Source organism: Mercenaria mercenaria, chromosome 1 (genome assembly GCF_021730395.1).
Source record: "Mercenaria mercenaria strain notata chromosome 1, MADL_Memer_1, whole genome shotgun sequence".
Classification (NCBI taxonomy): domain Eukaryota; kingdom Metazoa; phylum Mollusca; class Bivalvia; order Venerida; family Veneridae; genus Mercenaria; species Mercenaria mercenaria.
The window spans coordinates 9,945,434-9,957,207 of record NC_069361.1 but is presented as its reverse complement, the minus strand read 5'-3'; the positions used below and the strand labels follow the sequence as shown (position 1 = coordinate 9,957,207).

The 11,774-nt window shown below is 35.8% G+C and overlaps 1 protein-coding gene across 5 annotated transcripts in view; it reads left to right on the top strand.

Annotated features, from left to right (window-relative positions):
- The first annotated feature begins 242 nt into the window (after positions 1-242).
- Positions 243-11,774, top strand: part of LOC123545017 (mitochondrial ribonuclease P catalytic subunit-like) — a 61,877-nt gene continuing 50,345 nt past the window's right edge. Inside the window, exon 1 of one of the 5 annotated variants that reach the window (XM_045331231.2) lies at positions 243-314. The gene's annotated coding sequence lies outside the window, so the exon portion shown is untranslated. Of the gene's footprint in view, positions 315-488; positions 785-4,044; positions 6,588-6,680; positions 9,195-11,774 lie in introns of those variants that run through there. The other 4 variants (XM_053539457.1, XM_045331235.2, XM_053539450.1 and 1 more) reach the window with 4 other exon arrangements.

The following is an 11,774-nucleotide window of genomic DNA, read 5'->3' as shown; positions in this document are numbered from 1 at the left end:
GATTGTAATTACTTTACATTCCAGAAAATGTATTTTGGCAACTGTTAATTAAATAACCATCTCACTCTTCAAAAAATGTATTTTTTATGTTTTCTCTCTTTGAATACTATTTGTATTGCTATAAACATTATATACATTTGTTTTATCAGTTGACACATGTTCAAACGAAGATGGAATGTACCGAATGCGGGACGGCGCATTTCAATGTACCGATCCCTGTTCTGGATAGCCCGGTAAGATGAAACGAGCCCAACCGCTCATTATCGGTAAGCGACTGAATTTTAAAGCGTCTACACCGGCTCTGTTTTCGCGAGGTATAGTCGGAACTAGTCTAAATAATGAGACCTCGGGCAGACCGATTTTACATTTTGATATTTTACGTTGTCTACCTAGAGGTCTCAACCAGAAACAATCAAAACTGTGGTCAATTGAAATTACGATTTATCAGTAGTCACGCTTTTTCTTTAGCACTAACTGCTTACCTGTTGTTTTAAATCATAAATAGTAAACAAAAAACATAAGAACAGGACATATTTATCAAGAATTTCTGTTGTAAAAAATTTAAACCTCTAACGTTTCAATCGTCTTCATGTAATGGCGGTGGAGGCGTGACCAATGAAAACGCTTCGTGTAGTAATGTGTTTACCGGTGATCGGCCATTTTCCAATATGTAGTACACTAGTGTTAAACCTTGGCATTTTTTTAACTGCCATAGTTTGAATTTTTCTCAAGAAATCTCGGTAATATATACATCATTGAAAAGGAAAAATTACAAGCTTTCTATGTATGTATTTCTTTTTTTTATCCGTTGCATTATTATAACATAATTCCCGCCCAACGGATTCCATTGGGTGTTACTTACGCAAAGAAGAGAACAGTGCTATCACATTCTTTACCTTTTCTGGTTTGTACTCGGAGGCGGATATCGACAAGTCAAAAAATATTAACGATATTCAACTCTCGAGTACAATTATTTGGACTAAGTCGGAACGTTTTCTGTTGATTTTTTGTACAGTAAAGTTACAAGTATATGTCGAGATCCACTCGTCCTATCCTGACAGTTGTGCGTGCGGCCTAGACTAGCCACTAAACTGATAATAAATATATTTCTACATTTTTCCCTTTTTTGACGAATTCAATTTCATGGAGACAAAAGCCAGTGTATAGGCTGAACACCACTAAATCCAGCTGTTCTTTATTTCATATAAAATCCACTCACTTCATAACGGGATTTCGACATTTTCTAGCATATCAGATTTTCAGAGACTTATATTCCCATAAAGAACTAGATCACTACTTTAGAAAAACAAAAAGAAAAGGGGGTGTTAACTTTTATATAAGAAAACTACAGTTTGTTAAATACAACCCGCTGAATTTACTACTTTTCGCTTCTTTCAATTTCTCTTTTCGTGACATTAAATTCTTACGCCGCCATTTTTATCTAGCATGCGATAGGAACATGCTGATTTCAACAGAATGCAAAGTGATACATACTGAAACGCAGTAGGGTAAAAGTAAGCACGTTGCTGCCGAGAAAATGCACTAGGAAAGGGAAAAAGATTAGTACTATTTATATTTGGACTACTTGTGACTAGACCTGCGGAGGCTTACATTCTATTTGGTAGTGATCAGCCTATAGGAATAAGGTCAGTAATTCGGTCAAAAATGTGCTTCCGTGGTGTAGTCGAAAGAAGTCCATAATAAATAGATCCTAATTTTCCCATTTTTTGCACAAATTTGTGTAGAACGAGTGTTTTAATCACACTTTTTCGCTACTAGAATACATTCCGCATGAAATGAGACAGTTTTCATGTTCATACAACCCACATGGCAAGTTTTGCAGATCGAAACCGGAAGTAGGTGTTTATTGTGCGGAGGAGAGCAAATATGTGCCATTTTTAGGGTAGCAGACCACAACTGACTGGCATTTCACTAGGAACTATTCAACCCCCTATTTTCTTTTCATTTTTTCGTTCATTTCTGATAGAACTTTCATGAAAAATAGGTGTAGGAAAAAGTGATGTTCTCTAAAGATACGTAAAGACGACATGAAGTTGTCATTTTTTATATGAAACAAAGAAGGATTTGAATTACTGACCTTTAACCTATAAGAGCTGAAATAAGACTCTTCTCGAAACACATCGCAATTAGTCTTAATAGTCATAAATCAGTTGTATATGATATAAAAGAGTGTTTCCAATGCAAAATACACTCGAAACCCTTTATAACAAACGCTATTCGATATACTGCGGTATTCGGTATAACGCGGTACGGTCTTGGCTCCCAAATTTATTAAAAAAAAAAAAAACGAATCCGTTAAATGTTATTTAATTTGACCATAACCAGTGTTAAAACTGCAGGTACCTATGTACTTTAACACCTTTGCCATGACAGCTATGACAAAAAATCAATAACTGTCTGCTAGCTTACTTGTTTGGTAACGCCTTTGTTAAATTTTGAATACATGTAGACATGTAACAATTAGGCAATCAACACCGTGTCAAAATTACATTAATGTTTGCATTGATAACAAGCGTGTAACATTGGTCAACTATCAAGCCGTTTAAGTTTGCATCAATTAAGCAGACGACATGAAAATTTGAGTGAATAAAAAAATCAAACAACATGTCCAGTTTTGTAATAAAATGCAGCCGTTTTTCATAATCATCCCATTCTCATTTTTTTATTATCGTAGATCTAGATTATTTTACTATTTTCTATCTTATTTTATCCATTTTGTAAAACTGTTTGCGTTTTTTCTCCTTCGTAACTCTACATTTTTATTTATTTTCCACGTGTTTAAAAACCCCGCGCTATTGTGATTTATACGACCGCGCGCTTCTCACACAGCGTTATATGTTTACTTCCGGGATTCAGAACTTTCTTTTAGAATTACGACGAAATGGGAAGATGACACAGCGTTATAATATTTTAAATGTATTTTCCAGTAGCATATAAGGTAAATCAATGTCCCCTTTATACGCTTAGAATTTGTTATTTGAAAAAAGCAGCGTTCAAAATACGTCTAATGCATTACGGGTGGGTGGGGTATTGCGCAATCGGCATATACGGCCAACCCGCGTTATAAATTTAACCCCGCTAGATCCGCGGGTCTCGAACCTTGGACCCTGACGACAGCGTTATAAAGGGGTCCCAGTGTAATAATGGAATTTGAAAATTTTTGAATTTTGACCTTATTTAAGGTATTAGATCACTAATAGAGAACCTCCTTTTTGAAGAGTATTTAATTCCTACCATAAACATACTTTTACTGTAATTCTTAGGGGGCGTAGGTTCAAGCCCTACTGGGACCAATTTTTTTTTTCTTTATTTTCCTTTTTTACTAATAAGTTTTTACTTCTTTCAAGACTTATTATTGATGTTTTGTACAAAAATGGAAAAAGATGAATCTTATAAGCGATTTTTTGGTGTTCAAAGAGAATTTACTACTTAAACAGAATGGGTAGAGTTACACATCTTTAAAAATATTGAGTTACGCACGGTGAAAGTTCTCTATTTTGCTTTCACTCTTAGACTATTCAACCCCCTATTTTCCTTATATTTTTTCGTTCATTTCTGATAGAACTTTCATGAAAAATAGGTGTAGGAAAAAGTGATGTTCTCTAAAGATACGTAAAGACGACATGAAGTTGTCATTTTTTATATGAAACAAAGAAGGATTTGAATTACTGACCTTTAACCTATAGGAGCAGGGTCACTCATTTTTGAAAGACCCTGATAGGAGAGATCGTGTTTGTAGGTCACAACCATCTAAATAGTTTTCCCTATATATTCTATATAAAACTGATCAGGTCGGCATGACGTCACATCCGGAGCAATCGATTATGCAAATCACCTTGGAGGTGAAAGCAGGACCCGGCAATTCGTAGCGAATTAACTAGCGGTGTGGGTTGTGATGTTTTTATTTTCAAATAAATCAAGAGTAATTTTTTTATTATCTACAGTCCTTACGCTATGGTACAATCTATATATTTTTCAACAAAAGTAGGGTTTTTGTAATATTGATTTTGTTGCATTTTAAAACGGTCTGAAAAAAGTGACAAATTAGGTATTGTCAGCTCTTCGGTGCTATGGATCAGTTATGATTAAAATGCTATAATGTCGAAGTACATTAAGTATGAAAGTCATTTAAATAAAGTTGAAAACTTATACTTTATTCTAAGTAATCTTATTGCAGTATTTTTTTTTTAGAAGAAAATGTCCTTCCAGTCAAAAATTACTTTTGTGAATTGATTTTAAAATTTCAAATGAACTAAATATGCTCAGGCATGTGTATTAATTATGTAGCAGCTCTATTAATTCCTTTGTCAGTTGACACGCTAATAACAATAATGTGTATCTTCCAAATATCATAAGACCCTGAAGGCATACATCAAACGGATAAGACAGGAAATTACCATAAGGCCCCGAAGGGGTACATCAGAAGGATAAAACAAACAGGAAATCAGTCTATTAATTAGTGATAGTCATTAGGAACTGGTCAAAACTGATTTTCATTAATTAATTGATATACCACATACTGATTGGTTTCCATAGTGATTTATGACTTATGACTGGAATGAATGCTTTAATTTTGTGGTATGTGGAAGCAGTCAATTGTGACATGACTAACAAATTAACAAAAAATATGGATGCAAGTTATCGTTCACAGTTTTAAATAATTGACAATTTACTACAAAGCAGAGATCAGTATTTTCGTAAATAGAAGTCATCCATTTATTGATAGGTCCTGGCTTTTCTTAAAAAGAAGCTAGCATGCAGTTATCATATATCATTTTATTTCCATGTGTAACACAGTAGCACTAGATGTCATATTACATTTAAAACAATTGTAACATATAAAAAATCCCTTTGTGTTATAAATGCAGATAAAGACCTTATATTGTGATCCTGATATGCTTCGAGGGAGAAAAAAATCCCTTCTCCAGTATTTATGCATAATGTACTATTAAGCTTTAAATTATGACACCTCTCATTAAATCTCACATGAATCAGAATTTAGGTAAGAGGTGTTGATTTAATTAAATTTGGCGTGACTGAATCACTTTTGACACCACAGTTTAAGCTATCTGGCTTTCAGAACTATTTCAATGGCAGGCTACAAAATAGAACGAGAAAAGTGAAACAAATGGAGAAACCTAATTAGGCGAGCTAGATTCTCTATTTTATTTATTTTTAAAAGACCTCCGATTTTTTAAATTATGATTTTCCTCCAGTCCATCTCAAATATGGGACCTTGCAGCTTACACAGATCAATGATGAATATCACGTCTGAAACCTAAAAAAGAAAGTTTTCTTTCTCAGGAGTGATTTCTGGAACATCATGCTAAAATATAAATTCACTGATTTATTAATATTGCCCGAAATTTTACTTTAAGCAAAGAAAAACAACCAGCACTAGTGAAACATGAAACGCTTTTCAATTACAATTTAGCGTTTGCTGTCACCTCCGCTTGTTGCTACGCAATGCGATACGCTGAAGTGCCCGGATATCCAACCTGATCAACTGACTTTTTTTCAAGAGCTTCCAAACATAGCTAGACCCATTTCAGAGAACAAATCCTTACCTCATTTTAAAGAGTTATGATAAAACTGATATAAAATGAAGAGAAAAGTAGGGATCATATATCTTCTAAGAGAGATTTCTCTGGTCACATTTGCTTACTGTAAACTGACATCAAAATCACACTGCTGTGACCTTGAAGTACTACTCATACTACAACTGAGATTCACTTCACCAAATACAACCTGCTCTCACATTTTTCCTACCAAAATGTCACAAATACATCCACAATGAAATTTAAACAGAAACTAGCTTTAATTTAGACCTCTGTTCCATGCCAAGTTAAAAATTAGTGTTCAAATACCTGGCAGCCATTACGCGACTAGACCAGATGGCTCCCACGCTGGTACCTTTAATATAGTTAGGCCTTGTATACAAATCCATTGTATATTCTATTTTTAGAACTGATAAGACAAAGATCAGGTGGGCAGACGCTGAGCTCCATGATTTTTTTGTTAACAGTGATGTTTTTCTAACGGCTTAAACTTTCGTAAAACATAAATGATAACAATAATTTTTTGATCAGTGGAAAGGATATAAAACAAGCAATTTATTGATAACTTTTAATTATTATTTCGAAATAAAATGGATTAATTATGAACGCTTAACTTACAGTGTTTTTTCTAAAAATTTGGAGCAACGCTACGCAGCTATTAAAATCGTATCATTTAAAATGTTTATTCGTTTTCAAAAGATATTTGAATAAGAAAATATGAAAATCATAAGCATTTCAAAACTTTTTGAATTTTCAAAATCCATAAATGAACGAAAAAGTTATTAAAAATTAAAAATTCCGATCCCATACACAAATGATGTAAAAATATTTGTTTTGCCCACCACCAGATAAACAGATGTTGATGCGTGACGTCAGGGCAATCTCTCCTATTTTAGAAATTTTCAGATTTTCGCAGAGGAATGATGTTGAAATTATCAGTCTGGTACGATCCGAAATACAGAGAGATGATTGGCACCTATGGCTATTAGATTACCCATGGATAATTTGGTACATCATGCTAGTGGTCAAGTGTTATGCTGCTGATCATAAATCTGTTTACCTACTTGATTTTTAATGGTGATAACTGAAGAACCATTCTCATCTAGAATAAACCATTTTGCTACTTTTGAAATCTTGATGGGTCCTCTTGCAAATATATTTTTTAACAATAATATGTTTATTTTACGTAAATGATTATTCTAATCAGTAAAATTCTAAAACTGAGGAATAGATCTTAAAAGTTTCTTACAGCATGTCATTATCAAAAGCACATTTTAAAAGATATATTGAGTTCAAGTTAATTCAAACGATAAAGAAACTTTGTGTAATAGAATCTATGTGGCAAAAAAGAAGGTTACGATTGCTACCATATAAAACTGTTCAAAGGTGTTGATAAAACCGAGACTTGTTGTCCCATTGGAAAGCCAGTTAATAGTTTATGCAGTGTCCAACAAATCAATTGCCTGGAGCCCGCGGGTTACCAGAAATTTTTGTCGGGATTACCAAAAAAATCTGGAAGTAAGCCCGCCGGGCAACCATAAATCTAAAGCATCACTAGCCCGGTCATTGTTGATTTACAAAATCAAAATCCGGTCGTTTACTCAATTTTAGCTTGCAATAAACAAAAACTGACCATGTGTAAGAGCACGTGAAAAGTGCCCTGTAAGATTTTTTCATGCAAGCTTTAAATTACACCATTGTTTACTATAAAAAGTATATAACTAAGCAGTCTGGTCCTACCATAATTTCAACTAGAAAATCCACAATTTTTAATGAATTTCGAAAGCTAAGATGAGTTTAGAATGTCCGTTCAAGATTCTAATAACACTCAATGTCGTATGCAAATTTTCCATATTAATTCCTTCAAAAAAGCTATCAGTGTCAATTTTTATGCCCCCACTTTGTGGGGGGGGAGCATATAGATTTGCCCTTGTACGTCCGTCTGTCCTTCTGAGAATGTTGTGTCGTGCCTAGCTCCAAAAGTATTTGACGTAGAGTCACAAAACTTTACAGGAATGTTGGTCAGCATGTGTAGTCGTGCACCTGGGGTTTCGCTTCCGGATTCATTCAGTCATGTAGAAGTTATAGCCCCTGACTTAGTAAAAAATTGGTCATTTTAATGTTGTGTCGCGCATAGCTCCAAAAGTATTTGACCTAGAGTCACCAAAGTTTACAAGAATGTTGGTCAGCATGTGCAGTTGTGCACCTTGGGTTTTGCATCCGGATTCATTCAGTCATGTAGGAGTTATGGCCCCTGACTTAGTTAAAGATTGGTCATTTTAATGTTGTGTTGCACGTAGCTCCAAAAGTATTTGACCTAGAGTCACCAAAGTTTACAGGAATGTTGGTCAGCATGTGCAGTTGTGCACCTGGGTTTCGCGTCTGGATTCATTCAGTATTGTAGGAGTTATGGCCCCTGACCTAGGAAAAAATTGTCATTTTAATGTCATGTAGTGGGGGCATCTGTGTCCCATGGACACATTTCTAGTTTATGATAATTAACATCAAAATTTGAGGAACAATCTGTTTTAACACTTCTCTGTTAATGAAATATAAATGAAAGACCTTATCAATATAACATGAATTTTGATAAATATTAGTGTACAATGTGACCTGAAACAGACCTTTTTATTATGTAACATGATCTTGGTTTCAAACTTATAGCTGACATCCTTGGTGACATTTTTAAAGCAAAAGACTTGAATACTTTGAAAAAAAAAAGTAATGTAAAAACCCTTGGTAAATACTGGCAATGGTTTTTGGGAGATATCATTTGATAAGTATTCAAAATTAATGCAATGATCAAAAATGTACATGTAATGAATACTTAACTATAAACATCTAGAAATGCTTTTTAGAGCCCTTAACAATAGTCAAAATTTCTATGAATAAAGAGAGTGAAATATTGACCTTTTTTCTGTACAGCAAGAAACATAACTCCATCCTGCTTTTTGCAATAATTATTGCCCATTTTGGACTTAGAAAATCAGTTTTCTTGGTTGAGTATTATGTTTAAGTCAGCTTTTCTCATAAACTATCAAAGCTATTAAATTAAAACTTGCAACAGTTTTTCACCATCATAAGAGGACGCTGTACATCAAGAAACATAACTCTATCCTGCTTTTTGCAAGAATGATGGCCCTTTTTAGACTTAGAAAATCATGGGTAGGACAATATTTCTATTATACAAAAAAATCAGATGAGCGTCAGCACCTGCAAGGTGGTGCTCTTGTTTTGACCTTGTTACGTTCATAACTGTACATTTTGAGGGATTAAACTCCATGTCCCACTTACTTTCCCATAACTGTAACCTATTCAAGTCTTGCTAGAGGATGTTTTCTTAGGCAGAACTATTTACATTAAATAGATAGCAGTGTCATCGGCGAATAAACAGACCTGTGAAATCAGATTTTCAGGCAGGTCATTTATGTAGAATAAGAATAGAAGGGGGCCTAGGACAGAGCCCTATGGGACTCCGGACGTTACTGGAACTTCATCTGATGCTTCACGATTCACAAGGACGGACTGGCGCCTGCCAATCAAGAAAGACTTGACCCATAGCGACGTGATGCCCTGAACACCATGTTGATGAAGTTTGTACAGAAGTTTCAGAAGGTTAACCTTGTCGAATGCTTTAGAGAAGTCCAGAAGGATTAAGTCCGTCTGGTAGCCCGCCCGCTTAGCTCAGTAGGTAAGAGCGTTGGTCTACGGATCGCGGGGTCGCGAGTTCGATCCTCAGGCGGGGCGTATGTTCTCCTTGACTATTTGATAAATGACATTGTGTCTGAAATCATTAGTCCTCCACCTCTGATTCATATGGGGAAGTTGGCAGTTACTTGCAGAGAACAGGTTTGTACTGGTAGAGAATCCAGGAACACTGGTTAGGTTAACTGCCCGCAGTTATATGACTGAAATACTGTTGAAAAACGGCATTAAACCCAAAACAAACAAATAAGTACGTCTGGTAGCTTTGAATTAAGTTTCGAGATAGATCTTCTACAAGTTCAAGTAACTGAGTTTCGCATGACCTTTTCTCTCTGAACCCATGCTGTAGGTCATAGAGGATATTGTTAACCTGAAATTGCTTGGTAATAATGTGTTCCAGTAACTTACAAAGAATGCAAGTTGGGGAAATAGGCCGGTAATTTGCAGGATTGCTTTTGTCGCCCTTCTTAAACAGAGGAGTGACATTAGCCTTGGACCAGTCAGCTGGGATAGTGCCCATGTCAAGGGAGCTTTGGAAGAGCTTAGTGACTAGTGGTGAGATTTGTTTGCTAAGATTTTTAAGAAGGATCGGCTTGAGACCATTGGAACCACATGCTTTGTCTATTTTAAGGGAAGAGAGGAGTTTCTGAACAGCATTTATGCTGATAGTGACCTTTGGCATTAGGGGATATTTTGGCTGGTAAACAGTTGGTATAGGGAGTAGAGATTGCACTTTCATTTTACAGAGTTGGCCTAATTTGAGAGGTGACATTGGGGTAATTACAGATTGGAATTGACGATTGAGGATATTGGCCTTCTTTTTGTCATCAGTATGAAGTTGACCTTTTTCTAGAAGATGAGAAATGCCTTGGGAATCTTGCTTGGCATTTTTGGCAAGGGAGAAAAGTTGCTTGCGAAAGAAGTTTTGACCTGTTTGGGGGTTTTCCGGATTGTCTTGACATTCAAGGACATGATCTATGTAGCTGTCATGGGCTTGTTTGATACTTTTTCTAATTTTCTAATTTGACGTTTAATGCTTTGGGTACTCCATGGTAGTTGGGGTCTTGAACCTATTCTCTTGGTTGGAATGAATAGATTCTTACCTTCAGATAGTACCTCTTTGAATTCTGACCATAGGTCTTCAACTGACTGTGTGTTATAATCTTTAAACATGGACATGGAAGGCGATTTAGACTTTATGAACTGCTGAAATTTTGACCAGTCTGCTTTTTTATATAAGTGAACTAGGCGGGGTATCATTTTATTGAACCTTGGCTTAACATCTGAGTGAACTTGTACTATATCATGATCAGAAATTCCCGCCATAGTGTTAACATGCTTGACCAAAGTTGGGTTTGAGGTAAGGAAGAGGTCTAAAGTATTGTTTAACCTTGTAGGAAGACTAACCCTTTGTTGGAGGGAGAAATCATTAATGATAGAGAAATTCTTCATAAATTCTACTGTGAGAGCAGCCAGGTTTCAGAGTTGGCGTGCCCTCAGGGTCCCAGGACAGTTTTAGGAAATTAAAGTCTCCAGGAATCCAAATTTTACCTTTGAGTTTGGTGACCTTGTCTAAAGATTTTCGAAATTCTGTTAAACTGTCCTCATCCTGCTCATGTGGTCTGTAGTAAGATGCAATGTAAAGGGGCTTTGAACCTACCAATTCCAGTTTTAACCATATGAGTTCAAAATCTGTTTGTAACTCCTTTATTTCAGAGACCACTATATGGTTTTTGACCAAAATGAATACACCCCCACCAGCTTGGCCTGTTTTCCTGTCTAGTCTGTATGGGGTGTAACCTAGGGAAGGGGGAAATATTTCATTATCAGTGTGATTTGATGTTAACCAGGATGATGTCCGGATTTTCAGTTTGAAGTAGGGAGTGCAGCTCAAATTTTTTGTTTACGATGGATTGAAAATTGACAATGAGGCTCTTGAGGTCAGAATTTTAATTGGACGAGAACTTTGGGTAGGATGGTGCTCAGTATCTGGGTCGGTCTCGGATAGCAAGGAGTAGCTGTTGTTAGACTCGTAGGAGGATAGCGATAAATTGGAAGCTACCGTATAGGGGACAATGCCATGATTATGCCGATAATTTTCCTTATCCCCGAACGTCGTGCCGATTATTTTAGTTAACTGCACGATAGTCATGCCGATTATTTTCATTATTTGCACGATGATCATGCCTGGAAAGTCATGTTGATTATTTTTGTTATTGATACGACTAAAATACTACATAACAGTATAAGATACTAATCAGATTCGTTTCATTTTCAATTTTGGCCGGGTTTTCGAAGGCTTGTGATTAGGTCTGTCCGGGCGGATGGGCAAGTGGGTGGGCGGATGGATGGAAATAATGAGTCTCATGTGAACCTTTTTGTTCACTCAGTATCTGGACAAGTATTTCACCTAGGACTTTGAAACCACGTAGGTATGTTGGTCTTGATGTGTACATGACTCCTATTGATTTTGGGGTCACTCGGTCAAAG